This window comes from Gossypium hirsutum, chromosome A03, assembly GCF_007990345.1.
Source record: "Gossypium hirsutum isolate 1008001.06 chromosome A03, Gossypium_hirsutum_v2.1, whole genome shotgun sequence".
NCBI classification, from domain to species: domain Eukaryota; kingdom Viridiplantae; phylum Streptophyta; class Magnoliopsida; order Malvales; family Malvaceae; genus Gossypium; species Gossypium hirsutum.
In genome coordinates, this window is record NC_053426.1 from 71,982,254 (window position 1) to 71,995,221 (window position 12,968).

The following is a 12,968-nucleotide window of genomic DNA, read 5'->3' on the forward strand; positions in this document are numbered from 1 at the left end:
TTGGCCACTCGGCCCTGCCACATATATACACTTTCACATTCACACATCGGCCATTAGGCCTTATCACATATATACACTTTCACATTCATCACATCGGCTATTAGGCCTTATCACATATATACACTTTCACATTCATCACATCGGCTATTAGGCCTTATCACACATATACACTTTCACATTCATCACATCGGCCATTAGGCCTTATCACACATATAAACTTTCACATTCATCACATCGGCCATTAGGCCTTATCACACATATACACTTTCACATTCATCACATCGGCCATTAGGCCTTATCACATATATACACTTTCACATTCATCACATCGGCTATTAGGCCTTATCACACATATACACTTTCACATTCATCACATCGGCTATTAGGCCTTACTATCATTTCATATTCGAATACTCATAAACTTACAATATCACAATTTAGAATTCAAGTATGGGTTTAATCAATAGCTTATGAGCAACTAAAACAAGTTTATCAAGGTTCACAACATAATCTCAAATTCAGCACAAGCTGTTTTTCCTGAGCAATAGTCACTAAATCATTTATAACTGGAGCTACAAAACTCCAAATCACTTTTCGTTAATTTTTCCTGAATATAGACTCGTATATCTTCCATCCATAAAATTTCCAGAATTTTAGGTTTGGCCAATCAATACCAGATTTTTCTTAAAGTTTCCCCTGTTTCACTGTTTGACTAATCTGACCACTCTTCACTACGAATCAGATTTCTCATTTTACAGAATTCAAAATGTGTTGTATTTGATTTCATTTGAAACTAGACTCATTAAGGAGTCTAAGAATATAAATTTTATCTTATAACCATTTTTGTACAATTTATAATGATTTTCTAAATTCATGTTACTGCTGCTGTCCTGAGCAGGTTTATCACAATTTTACTCTTCTGACATATCCTTTTAGCACTTCATAATATCATATCCATTTGGCAACATATCATATCAATAACTTACCTATACTTCATAATAGCCATTAGGCTATATGCATAAAAATTTACAATAGAGTTATGATTTTTTTTAATATGTGCTTAACATATCATACTCAATCACATTATAGGCTTTAATACTTAAAACTTACCTCGGATATACTTGAACGGTTGCGGAAAGGCTACTCAATTACTTTCTCTTTTCCCCTATTCAACTTCGACCCTCTTTGCTCTTGAGCTCCAATTAGAAACAAATAGATTTATTTAATTACTTAACCAATATCATTTACTATTTAATCACTTATCAAATAGGCAATTTGATTTAATACATGTATATCATATAGTTAAGCTACAAATGACCTTAATAACTAGTTATTTAAACACCATATATATATTCCCTACTCATGCACAACCGAACACATTATTAGGCTACAATTATTCAATACTACAATTATAGCATCATCATATAAATAAACCCATAATGACCTAATATACTTTCTTGTTGAGCCACAATTAAGGCACAAACTAATCATTTCAATGTAAGATACAATCACATACATTGTCATTGCATCCATTTCATAATAATTAGTACCCACTCGAATATATATATATTTTTGCATTTTAGCGAAAACACATTCCCAACTAAAGCATTACTCAAACCGATTCATTTACCCAAGTATCTCATGCACTTACACAACAAACAAAATTTTCAAATTGAGCTAATTACATGACCGATTATACCTCATAACTATCATCATTATCAAACCATTTCCAACACATTTAACACTTTGAAAGACACCCAATCAACCCATAACCGAATGCATCATTTCAAACCAATAACAAATATTAATTCATGGGCTATGAAAGGAGCTTAACAATTAACTCAAATTCACATAAATTATCAAGAAATAAAAACAAACATAACTTCAATTAGAAACACCAAGGCCGAATATCCAAGAACCTTTTGTTTTATTAAACACTCAAGCTCAATCATCTTCACGCCTCATCACCACAACATCAAAACACCAACCAAGAAAGACAACACCCATGGCCGAATATCATCTCCATCACATAGCAAGATTTAGACCATGGGCTAGGTAGAACTCAAACTAACAACTAAAACATGCATGCATCTCATGGAACATCATCAAACATACCTTAGCCTAGTTACATGCATGGCCGAATCTCTTCAACCTTTCTTCTTCCTTCCTCCTTCAAATTTTCGGCCAAGGTGTTAAAGGATGAACACCCTTTCTTTTTTTTTGTCTAGTTACGGAAAATGGGGGGGGGATGGATGAGACAACTTTGTTTTCATCACCCCTCCCTTTTCATTACTTAATTACTAACCCTTTATTTATTCTTTCTAACATAACACACTAAGCCAACATGTTCCCAACATGTTTCCACCCATAGCATGGCCGGCCACTAGCTCAAATTTTGGGTAATTTGACATGCAAACCCATCATTTTCATAACATGCATTAATAGGCTACTTCACATTTGCCTAGCACATTTCTAAATTTTCTCACATAAGTCTTATTTAATGAAATTCACTTACAATTAACAAAATTCAAACATGAAATTTTCACACATGCATATATACATATAATAAGCATCAAATATGATGGCTAATTATTAGTATGACTCGGTTTTGTGGTCCCGAAACCACTTTCCGACTAGGGTCAATTTTGGGATGTCACACATGATACAGGACTAAATTAATAATTTGACTAGTAATGGTACATTTCTAATGCTAAGAAGATAACAAAATGATTTTTCAAACGTAACGCAGTCAGTAAGGTTTTACAAAAACTCACTTAACTCGCTAATTTGACTTAAGCATGGTTGAACTAAGTAAATGGACGTTTTCCAAAGCTAACAATGGAGACCATGGTTTTATAAAAAGAAGTACTTCAAGGTTTTTAACTATCATTAGGGTAAGTTTGACACTAAGGTGTCCAATGTGGCTTTCTCGATTCGACCATAATGTCTAGGCCGGGCTTGGGAGGTTACACGGTCAGGTGGCACGACTGTTTGTCCGTTGGTACTTATTTAGAAATCAAGTTAGTAGATTTACGTTGCTTAGCACATGGGCGTGTGGCTTGGCCGTGTGGCACAAGTCAGTATACCTCCAGTTTTCACATGGCTTGGCACATGGGCGTGTGAGGCCATTTTGAAGGGTACACGAGCTAGTCACATGGAAGTGTGGTTGGCTGTGTGACCCAAGTCAGAGAGTTACACGGGGTCGAACACGAGCTGGGACACAGCCATATGATCCCATTTTGAATGTCTACACGGCCTGTGACACGAGCATGTGTCCCCTGCACTTGAAATTTTCTATGTTTATTTCTAAAAATATATTAAGTATTTGATTTAGTCCCGAACTACTTCTAATGCTCGTTTTGGGCCTCGAGGGTTTGTGTTAGGGACTATATGATTGTATTTGAATGGTTTTTAATTAGTATGAGAATTATAAGTTGAATTGTATGATTGTTTATGAGATTAGTCCGGTAATGCTCTGTAACCCTATTCTGGCGACAAATACAAGTTAGAGGTGTTAGAATCTTTCGTAAATATTTTCTATGGAAACCCTAGCTAATAGAGAGAGATTCAATCAAGCTTAATTGGGTAAGTAATCATGTTCGGTTTTTAGTAATTTTTACATTTTTGAGATCGTAATAACCGACTCTATCTATTTTGGGGATCAATTTGCAAAGTTATCAAAGTATTAAAAGTTACCTATGGATGAGTATGCTGAAATTTTGAAATTTATGGTAGAAAATGAAAGGTTATTGATAGATAAACAACTTTTGTAATGGAAATTTTAATGAAATTGTGATTTAGGGGCTAAAATGTAAAGATGTAAAATTAATGGAAATTTTTTTATTTTTGTAAAATACATGGGCTGTAAATGTTATATGTACAAATTGATTAGACTTGGAATAAGGATTAAATTGAATGAATTTCAATTTAATAGCCTAGGGACGTAATTGGAATTAATTAAAAGTATAAGGGCAAAATGGTATTTTTTCCCAAAATGGTATTTTTTTCCCAAAATGGGAATTTGATTGAATTGAATATTAATTTCATTAAATTGAGTTAAATTTACTCATATAGATACATCCAGATAAACCTAGTACGAAATTGGATAGAGGAAAACAAAAAGTATCAGATTAGTAGATCTTCGTATATGAGCAAATAACATGGTAAGTTCCTGTAACTAAAATGTATGTTTATATGTTTAAATTGAATGCTATGATTGTGAAATGTATGATTTCCATGTATAAATAAATCACATATCTGATAATGTCTAACAAGTGCTAAGTCCCCCTTGAATAAATGAAATTCGATGGATACAGGTTTCCCGGATTGGTTGTGGTCCTGTATATGTTGCAAACACCATAGCTCTTACAAGCATCCTATTATAAGCCCTCTCAAGCTTCCCGTTATATGGTTCCTACAAGTATCTTGATCGGTAGTGATCTTGCATGTGTTGAGTACTACTGTAGCTCTTTGTGAGCGTCCTGTTATATGATCGGTTGTGGTCCTGCATATATTGCAGACACAAATGCTGCTATTTATAAGCATCCTGATATAGGCTCTTTGTGAGCTTCCTGATATGGCTCGCTTGAACTTCCTGTTATATGGCTACCCAGAGCTCCCTGATAATAACTTTTTAGAGTTGCCTGCTAAGCTCAATGAGCATCCTGTTTTAAATTTTTATGAGTTTCCTGTTATAGCCCAGATAAGCTTCATGTTACATGGCTCATATGAGCATCGTTTTATATGGCTCAAGAGAGTGCTTCTTGATTATGTACCCTAATTGGATATCCCTAAATATACAGTTTTGTACACTTCAAGTGTACTACATATGTATTCATCGATATTTCAAATAAATTCAACGGAAAGAGTTTTGACATGGTTAAAATGATTTTAATATGATTTGTTATGGAAATGCACATGTTATATAGAAATATGATATGAAAAGCACATGTTTATGAAAGTTACTACATGATGAGCTCACCTTTGATTCTTGAAATTTATGTGAAGTAGTGACTAACATGTTTGATAAAGTTGTGTCTTTTAGGCTATTAGCCAAATTGCTTGGATGCATTTTTGTATGCTTACCTTAAATGTAAAGGTATGGTAAGTTAAATTCCCGTTATTCAAACTTACTAAGCATTAAATGCTTACTTTGTTTTATTTTCCTTTGTTTTATAGTACTCTGAGGCTCGTGAAGGTTGAAACTTTTTCAGAGTCACATCACACTATCCTTTGGACCTCTCGGTATATGAAACAAGCTAACTTTTGATATAATGGCATGCATAGGTTAAATGGATTAAATGATGAAATATTTTTATTGTAACTAGCCATTGGAATGGCTAGTGTTAAGCATACTTTGATGTAATTATATAAGGAATTATCATGTTTGATGTGTATTGAAAATGGTTTTATGTGGAAGGTATATAAACCAAATGATGAATGGAATTAAATTGGTATAATGGATAAAATTTGCATATAAACATAAGTGCAAATTTAGGAAGCTCAATCACTTGAACATACGTGCTAATATGTCATACACAATACTTGTATTTGGTTTGATTTAAATGTCTTGAAATGGCTTAGAAATGTGTTAAAATGTTAATGTAGGTACAAGGCAAATTTGGGTGAGAAATAAGGCTTGGAAATGGCCTTATTTTGTTTACATGGGTAGAGACACAGGTGTGTGTCTTAGCCATGTGTGACACATGGTCATGCGTATGGGCATGTGATTTGGCCGTGTACCCTTGCATCTTGAAAATTTACAAACAAAATGCTTCGATTTGCTCACATGGGCAGAGACATGGGCGTGTGTCTCAACCGTGTGTGACACACGGCCTAGAACACGATGTGTGTCTTGGTCGTGTGAATCTTGCACCTAATCTTGGTCGTGTGTCTTAGCAGCATCTGATAGGCAGAAATCCTTAGCAGATTTGAAGTGAAGAGATATTGAGTTTCAAGTTGGTGATAAGGTGTTCTTGGAAGTGTCATATTGGAAGTAACTTTCGAGGTTTGGTAGGAAGGGTAAGTTAAGTCCAAGATATAGTTGACCTTATGAAGTTGTTCAAAGAGTTAATTCGGTAGCTTGTCGTCTCAAGTTGTTGCCAAAACTTGAGTGAATTCATGATTTTTTCATGTGTCAATGTTACGAAAGTATTGTTTAGATATGTCGCATATCGTGCCAATTGAGCAAGTTGAAATTCGAGATGGTCTTACCTATGAAGAACCAGTGGTGATTTTAGTTTGTAAGGAGAATGTCTTGCGTAATAATAGAGTTTTGTTGGTTAAAGTTTTGTGGCGCAACCACAAGACTAAAGAGGCTACTTAGGAAGCTAAAGAGACAATGAGGTAGCAATATCATTATTTGTTTAGTTTAGGTAATTTTGAGGACGAAATGCTCTTTACAGGGGGAGAATTGTAACACCCCAAAATAGGGCCTAGGGGTTTTAAGAATATTTTAGGAATTTTAGCATTAGAGTGCTCGAAATTTCCTAGCATGGTAAACTAGAATTATATTCGATTATAACATTATAATTATTAAATAAATTGTTGAAAAAGTGTTTTAGAAACCTTTAATTTTAGAAAGAGGAACAATTTGTAACAAAGTCAAAATAGTAGGCATTTATGTTACACTTTTATCAATTTAGAAAATTGAACCTATTTATTCCCCATCAACATGTTTTCATGTCAATTTTTCCCCTTATTGTGCTTGTCGTTCCTTTGATTTCTCTAGCTTTCTCCACTCGATTTTGATAACCAAACTATAAACTTTTGATTTCTATCAACACCCAAGCCTTAAACATCCATAGATCTCTTTGAAACACTCAAAAACTCCATAGATTTCATCATTTTCTCCAAACGTGGGTTTTTAGATTTGCGTCAAAACTCGTCTAATTTTATATCAAAGGTAATATTTTGAATTCTTATGAGTTTTTCATGATATCTAGTCCTTAAAATTTAAGCATTAGCCATTGAATCGCAAGTTTTTAATAAAAACCAAAATGTAGTCATTAATGGTGGATTTTGAGATTTTGGGTAAAAATGTGATTTTAGAGTGTTTTTCTATTAGTTTCAATGTGATTAAGAGGTTTTTAAACTTGAATTGAAGTTTTGTTAATGATTTCTCATGTTTTATTGAATTTTGTGAAAATTGCCTAAAAGATGTCAAAAAATATTGATACTATGAACTTAGCATTTTAGTGTAATTTAAAAGTTGGGAATTAGGCGTAGATGATTAATAAGATGAGCGAAATTTTTTTTAGGTGAAAAGGTTAAGCATAGATCAACTTATGCTTGTGTGTTGATTGGTTTGAGTGAACCCTTGGCCATTAGTTGATTGTGTTTATTCTATGATTTTTGTGTGTGAAGCCTGGGATTCATTAGGGCCCTCAACTAGTTAAAGAAAGATCTAGACTGATCTTTCGGCTTTTCAGCGAAAAAATTAGTGGTGAGTGTTTGGAACCGCTACTCGTAGACACGAGCTATGCGTATTTGGGTATTTAGCTGTAGCCTAAACCACTACTCTAAATTCCAAGTGTAACTTTTCCTGTATCAATATTTGTGTGAGGTTTATGTGCTTGCATGATTATGAACTTGTGCATAGTGATCAGAAGCTCAAATATGTGATATGTGGATACGATAATTGTTGTGAGAAGTGCAAATTTAACATGATATATATCTGTTATATGAAAGTGATAGTGTTTTGCAAAAGATGCTAACATGCAGTGATAGTGCTCAGATAATTGGTAAGTAATGTCTGTTAAATTGAACATTTTGGCCTTGTGATTCTTGAAATCATTGGACATTATAACACCCCTAACTCGTATCCGTCGTCGGAATAAGGTTACGAGGCATTACCGGACATATCGAAACAATTTGCATTCATATCATAATAGATATAACATCAAAGTCACACATCATTATAGAGTCCCTTACGTAGGTCAATGAGACCTTAAACATGCATTAGAAAAGGGTCGAGACTAAACCAAGCTCATACAAAATTTTTTGAAACTAAAACATTTTTCAAAGTTAAAAAGGTCACACACCTGTGTGCCTCACACGACATTAGACACGCCTATGTGTCTAAGCCATGGCAAAACAGGGCATACATACTGACTTGTCCACATGGCCACAAGGCACGCCTGTGTGCCAGGCTGTGTGAAACTTAGGGAGGTTACTGAATTGGGTCACACGGCCTTCCACATGCCCATGTGCCAGCCCGTGTACCACACACAAACGATAGACACGCTCGTGTATCTAGGCCGTGTCAAAACTGTAGGGTATATTAACTTTAAATTGTAGGGTACCTCAGGGGACACATGACCATGTAACATAACCGTGTGTTGCACACGGTTAAGACACACGCCTGTGTCTCTGCCCGTATGGACAAAAATAGGCTATTTGCAAAGCCAAATTGCCACCCAAATAGGGTCATCCTTACAAGCATAAAACAAAGCACATTTTATACCAAATTCTCAACCAATTCACAACCAAAACATAGACCATTCATGCCATACCATCATTAATAAATTTCATGCTTGTCATCCATACCAAATCATGCTAAATCATAAGCTATAATCATCCTAAGACATATGTTCCATAATCTTAATACACTTCATTCATTCTCATAGCATCATTATACCATTACCTCAAATAAGCACATACCAAAGTCTTACCAAATTGACCATTGCTATTGGCCATACATGAACACCTTATATTGACATAATTGTTTCACATAGTTTACCATCCATACTTCATTCTTATATACAACCAAAACCAATCCATATCACATGGCTAGATATTCACATCACAAAACATACCAAAATAACTCTAGCCTATACATGCCATATACCATATATATAACTCTCAAAATGGTATCAAAATAGATGTCCGATAGTGTGAATAAGTAACTGACAATTCCAGGATCCAAGCTAGCTTTATAACACTGTAAAATAGAGAATATTTCACGTAGTAAGCTTAAAATCTTAGTAAGTTCGTACCAAATATAATCAACAGTTTATATAATATGAAACATCATCTAATAATAACTTAGTAGTTCACAAATCATCTTTCAATTCTATTCCATCACACTTAACATGTTCATACAAGTTTATCAAGCTTCATACACATAGTATCATCTACCACATAGGTATCGTACATACCTGATCTTTCCCGTATTTATTCATTTCATTCTCACCTCTCTTTCAAATACATTAATTTGTTCAGAAGTTTTTCCATAGTTTAAGAATTCTCACACTTAGTGCATTAATGATTAGCCGAAGCTATAACAATCTCGCACACTTAGTGCCATCTTAACTAACTGAATCTATATCGGTATCTCACACTTAGTGTCTCATATAGCCAAAGCTATTCCAATTCTCACACTTAGTGCTATTTATAGTCGAAGCTATTTTGAATCGCACACTTAGTGTCGAACATGGTTAATTTATCATTGTGTTTAAACGATAATCAAATATATACAATTTATGCATTATCAAAGCATTAAAACTTAAATTCTAACATTAGTTATCACGTACGAACTTACCTCGTACTCGGAATTGACGATTCGGATCGTTTACTCGATAACCTTTGATTTCCCTCGATCTAAATCTGAATTCCTCTTTTCTTGATCTATATCTATTCAAAACTAACCCTTTTATTCAAAAACTCATTCAATTCAATCCATATATACATATTTAGGACATTTTGCAAATTAGCCATCACATTTTCACATTTTAACAATTTAGCCCCTAATTCATAAAATCACAAAATACACAAAATTTCTTTAGACATATGCTTGGCCAAATTTTCTCCTAAGTCATATAAGCCCACATATTTCATTTATTTCACATTTTAATCCCTCAAAATTTCATTTTTACAATTTAGCCCAAATTATTCAAATTCATCAAAAATTCAAAGACAAAACATATTTATCTATTAAATATCTTTCATTTTTCATTATTTAACAACACAAAGCTCACAATTTCATAAATGGCGCAACTCAAAATCATCAACAAAATTAGAAATTGAGACATGGGCTCGATAAATTACTAAGCAACGATCACAAAAACGTAGAAATTATCAAAAATCGAATTAAAACCATACCTTAATCAAGTGATCAAAGTGCCGAACCCTAGCAAGCTTTTTCTTTTATTTTTCTTTGATATTTTCGGTAAGAACAAAAAAGTAATGAACTAATTTTATGCTTTGTTTTATTAATCTAATAACATTAATATACATTTTACTAAAATAGCCTTATTATTATCATTTAAATTCCACTAACCCTTGGCATATGTGGCCATTCATAAATTCAATGGTATAATTGCATCATAAGGACCCCAAAAATATAAAGACATAGCAATTTGGCACTTTAGCAAATAGAACACATCTTTTGCATTTTACGCGATTAGGTCCTTTTATCAAATTAAGCACACAAATGATAAAATTAACACACGAAACTTTCACACAGGCTTAAACACATACTGTAAACACAGAAAATATTATTAATATATTTTTTGACTCGGATCTGTGGTCTCGAAACCACTATTCTGACTAGGGTCTAAATTGGGCTGTTACAACTCTCCTTCCTTAGGGATTGTTGTCCCCGAAAATTTTACTATTGAACAGATTTGAATATTGTTGTCTCATAGCATCTTCAGGCTCCCACGTAGCCTCTTCAACACGTTGATGCCACATCACTTTAACTAACAAAATTTTCTTATTTCATAGTTCTTTAACCTCACAAGTTAAGATATGAATTGGTTTTTCTTCATAGGTCATATCGGACTGAATCTTAATCTCAAACGGAGAAATTACATGCGAAGGATCGGATCTGTACCTTCGAAGCATTGATACGTGAAATAAATTGTGAATCTTTTCTAACTCAGGTGACAACAACAATCGATAAGCAATCAGCCCGATACTCGATAATCTCATACGGCCCGATGAACCTCGGACTCAATTTGCCTTTTCTGCCGAAGCAAAGTACTTTATTCCACGGGGACTCTTTCAAAAACACTTTATTGCCAATCTCAAATTCAATGTCTTTTCTTTTCAAATTTGCATATGATTTCTGAAGATTGGAAGTTGCTTTCAGAGTATTTCAGATCACTTTTACTTTCTATTCAGTGTCTTTTATCAAGGCAACCCCGTGTATCTTATTTTCACTGAGTTCTGACCAATAAAATGGTGTTCAACATTTTCTACCATATAAGGCTTCGTACGGTGCCATTTTAATACTCGATTGAAAACTATTGTTATAAGAAAATTCAATCAATGGCAGATATTGTTCCCACGTACCTTCAAATTCAAGAATACAACATCTCAACATATCCTAGAGAATCTGAATAATCCGCTCGGATTAACCATCCGTTTGCAGGTGAAAAGCAGTACTGAAGTGTAATTTTGTACCTAAAGCCTCTTGTAGTTTCTTCCAGAATCGTAAAGTGAATCTCGAGTATCTATCTGACACAATAGATATTGGCACACCATGCAATCTCACAATATTGGAAATGTATAACTCAGCTAATTTATCAAGCAAGTATTTAGATCGTACCGGAATAAAATGAGCTGATTTCATCAATCAGTCAACCACAACCTAGATAGCATCTTTCTTTCGCAGAGATAGGGGCAAACCCGAAACAAAATCCATTGTCACTCTATCCCATTTCCACTCTGAAATCATAATCGATTGAAGTAATCCAGACGGAACCTGATGCTCAGCCTTAACTTGTTGACAAATTAAGCATTTCGAAACAAATTCTGAGATATCTCGTTTCATACCATGCCACTAATAAATTTGTTTTAGATCATTATACATTTTAGCACTTCCCAGATCATTAACTTTGGATTTCTCAGAACACAAATCCAACCTCGGAATCTCAAACAATCATTATCATCAACTTGAAATTTTGAATCAGTATTCAAATCACATTGAGTTCGTTTTGCTAATAATTCATTATCAACCTTTTGAGCTTCATAAATCTACTGAATAAATAACAGTCTTGCTTTCAACTCAGCTAAAATTGAACCATCATCAGACAAAGTTAACTGAGTATTCATCGCATGCAATGCAAACAATGATTTTTGACTTAGAGCATCAGCAACAACATTGGCCTTTCCTGGATGGCAGTCAATTACAAGCTCGTAATCTTTCAGCAACTCTAACCATCTTCTCTATCGCAAGTTCAAATCTTTCTAAGTCATCAGATATTTTAAGCTTTTCTAATCGGAATAAACTTGACATTTCTCACCAAACGAATAATGGCGCCAAATCTTCAATGCAAACACTATAGCTGCTAATTCCAGATCGTGTGTTGGATAGTTCTTTTCATGCGGCTTTAATTGTCTCGAGGCATAAGCTATGACTTTGCCTTCCTACATCAAAACATAGCCTAAACCATTCAAAGATGTATTACTATAGATCACAAATTCTTTACCTGATTCTGGCTGAACTAACACCGGAGCTTCTGTTAATAGAGCTTTCAATTGATCAAAACATTTTGGACACTTTCAGACTATTCGAATTTCACGTCTTTTTGAAGCAATTTTGTCAACAGAATCGCAATCATAGAAAAGCCTTTTACAAACAGGTGATAATAAGCAGGAAGTCCCAGAAAATTGCAAACTTCAGAAACATTTCTCGAAGGCTTCCAATCCAAAATAGTCAAAATCTTGCTCGAATCAACTCAGATACCAGATACCGACACAACATGTCCCAGAAAACCAACTTCTCGTAACTAGAATTCACATTTGCTAAACTTCGCATACAATTTCTTATCTCACAAAGTCTATAGCACTATTCTCAAATGCTCAGCATGTTCAGTTTCATCACGCGAATAAATCAAAATGTCATCAATGAATACGATAATAAATCGATCTAAATATAGTCTGAAAATTTTGTTCATCAAATCCATAAAAACAGAAGGTGCATTTGTTAATCCAAAAGGCATAACTAGAAACTCATAATGTCC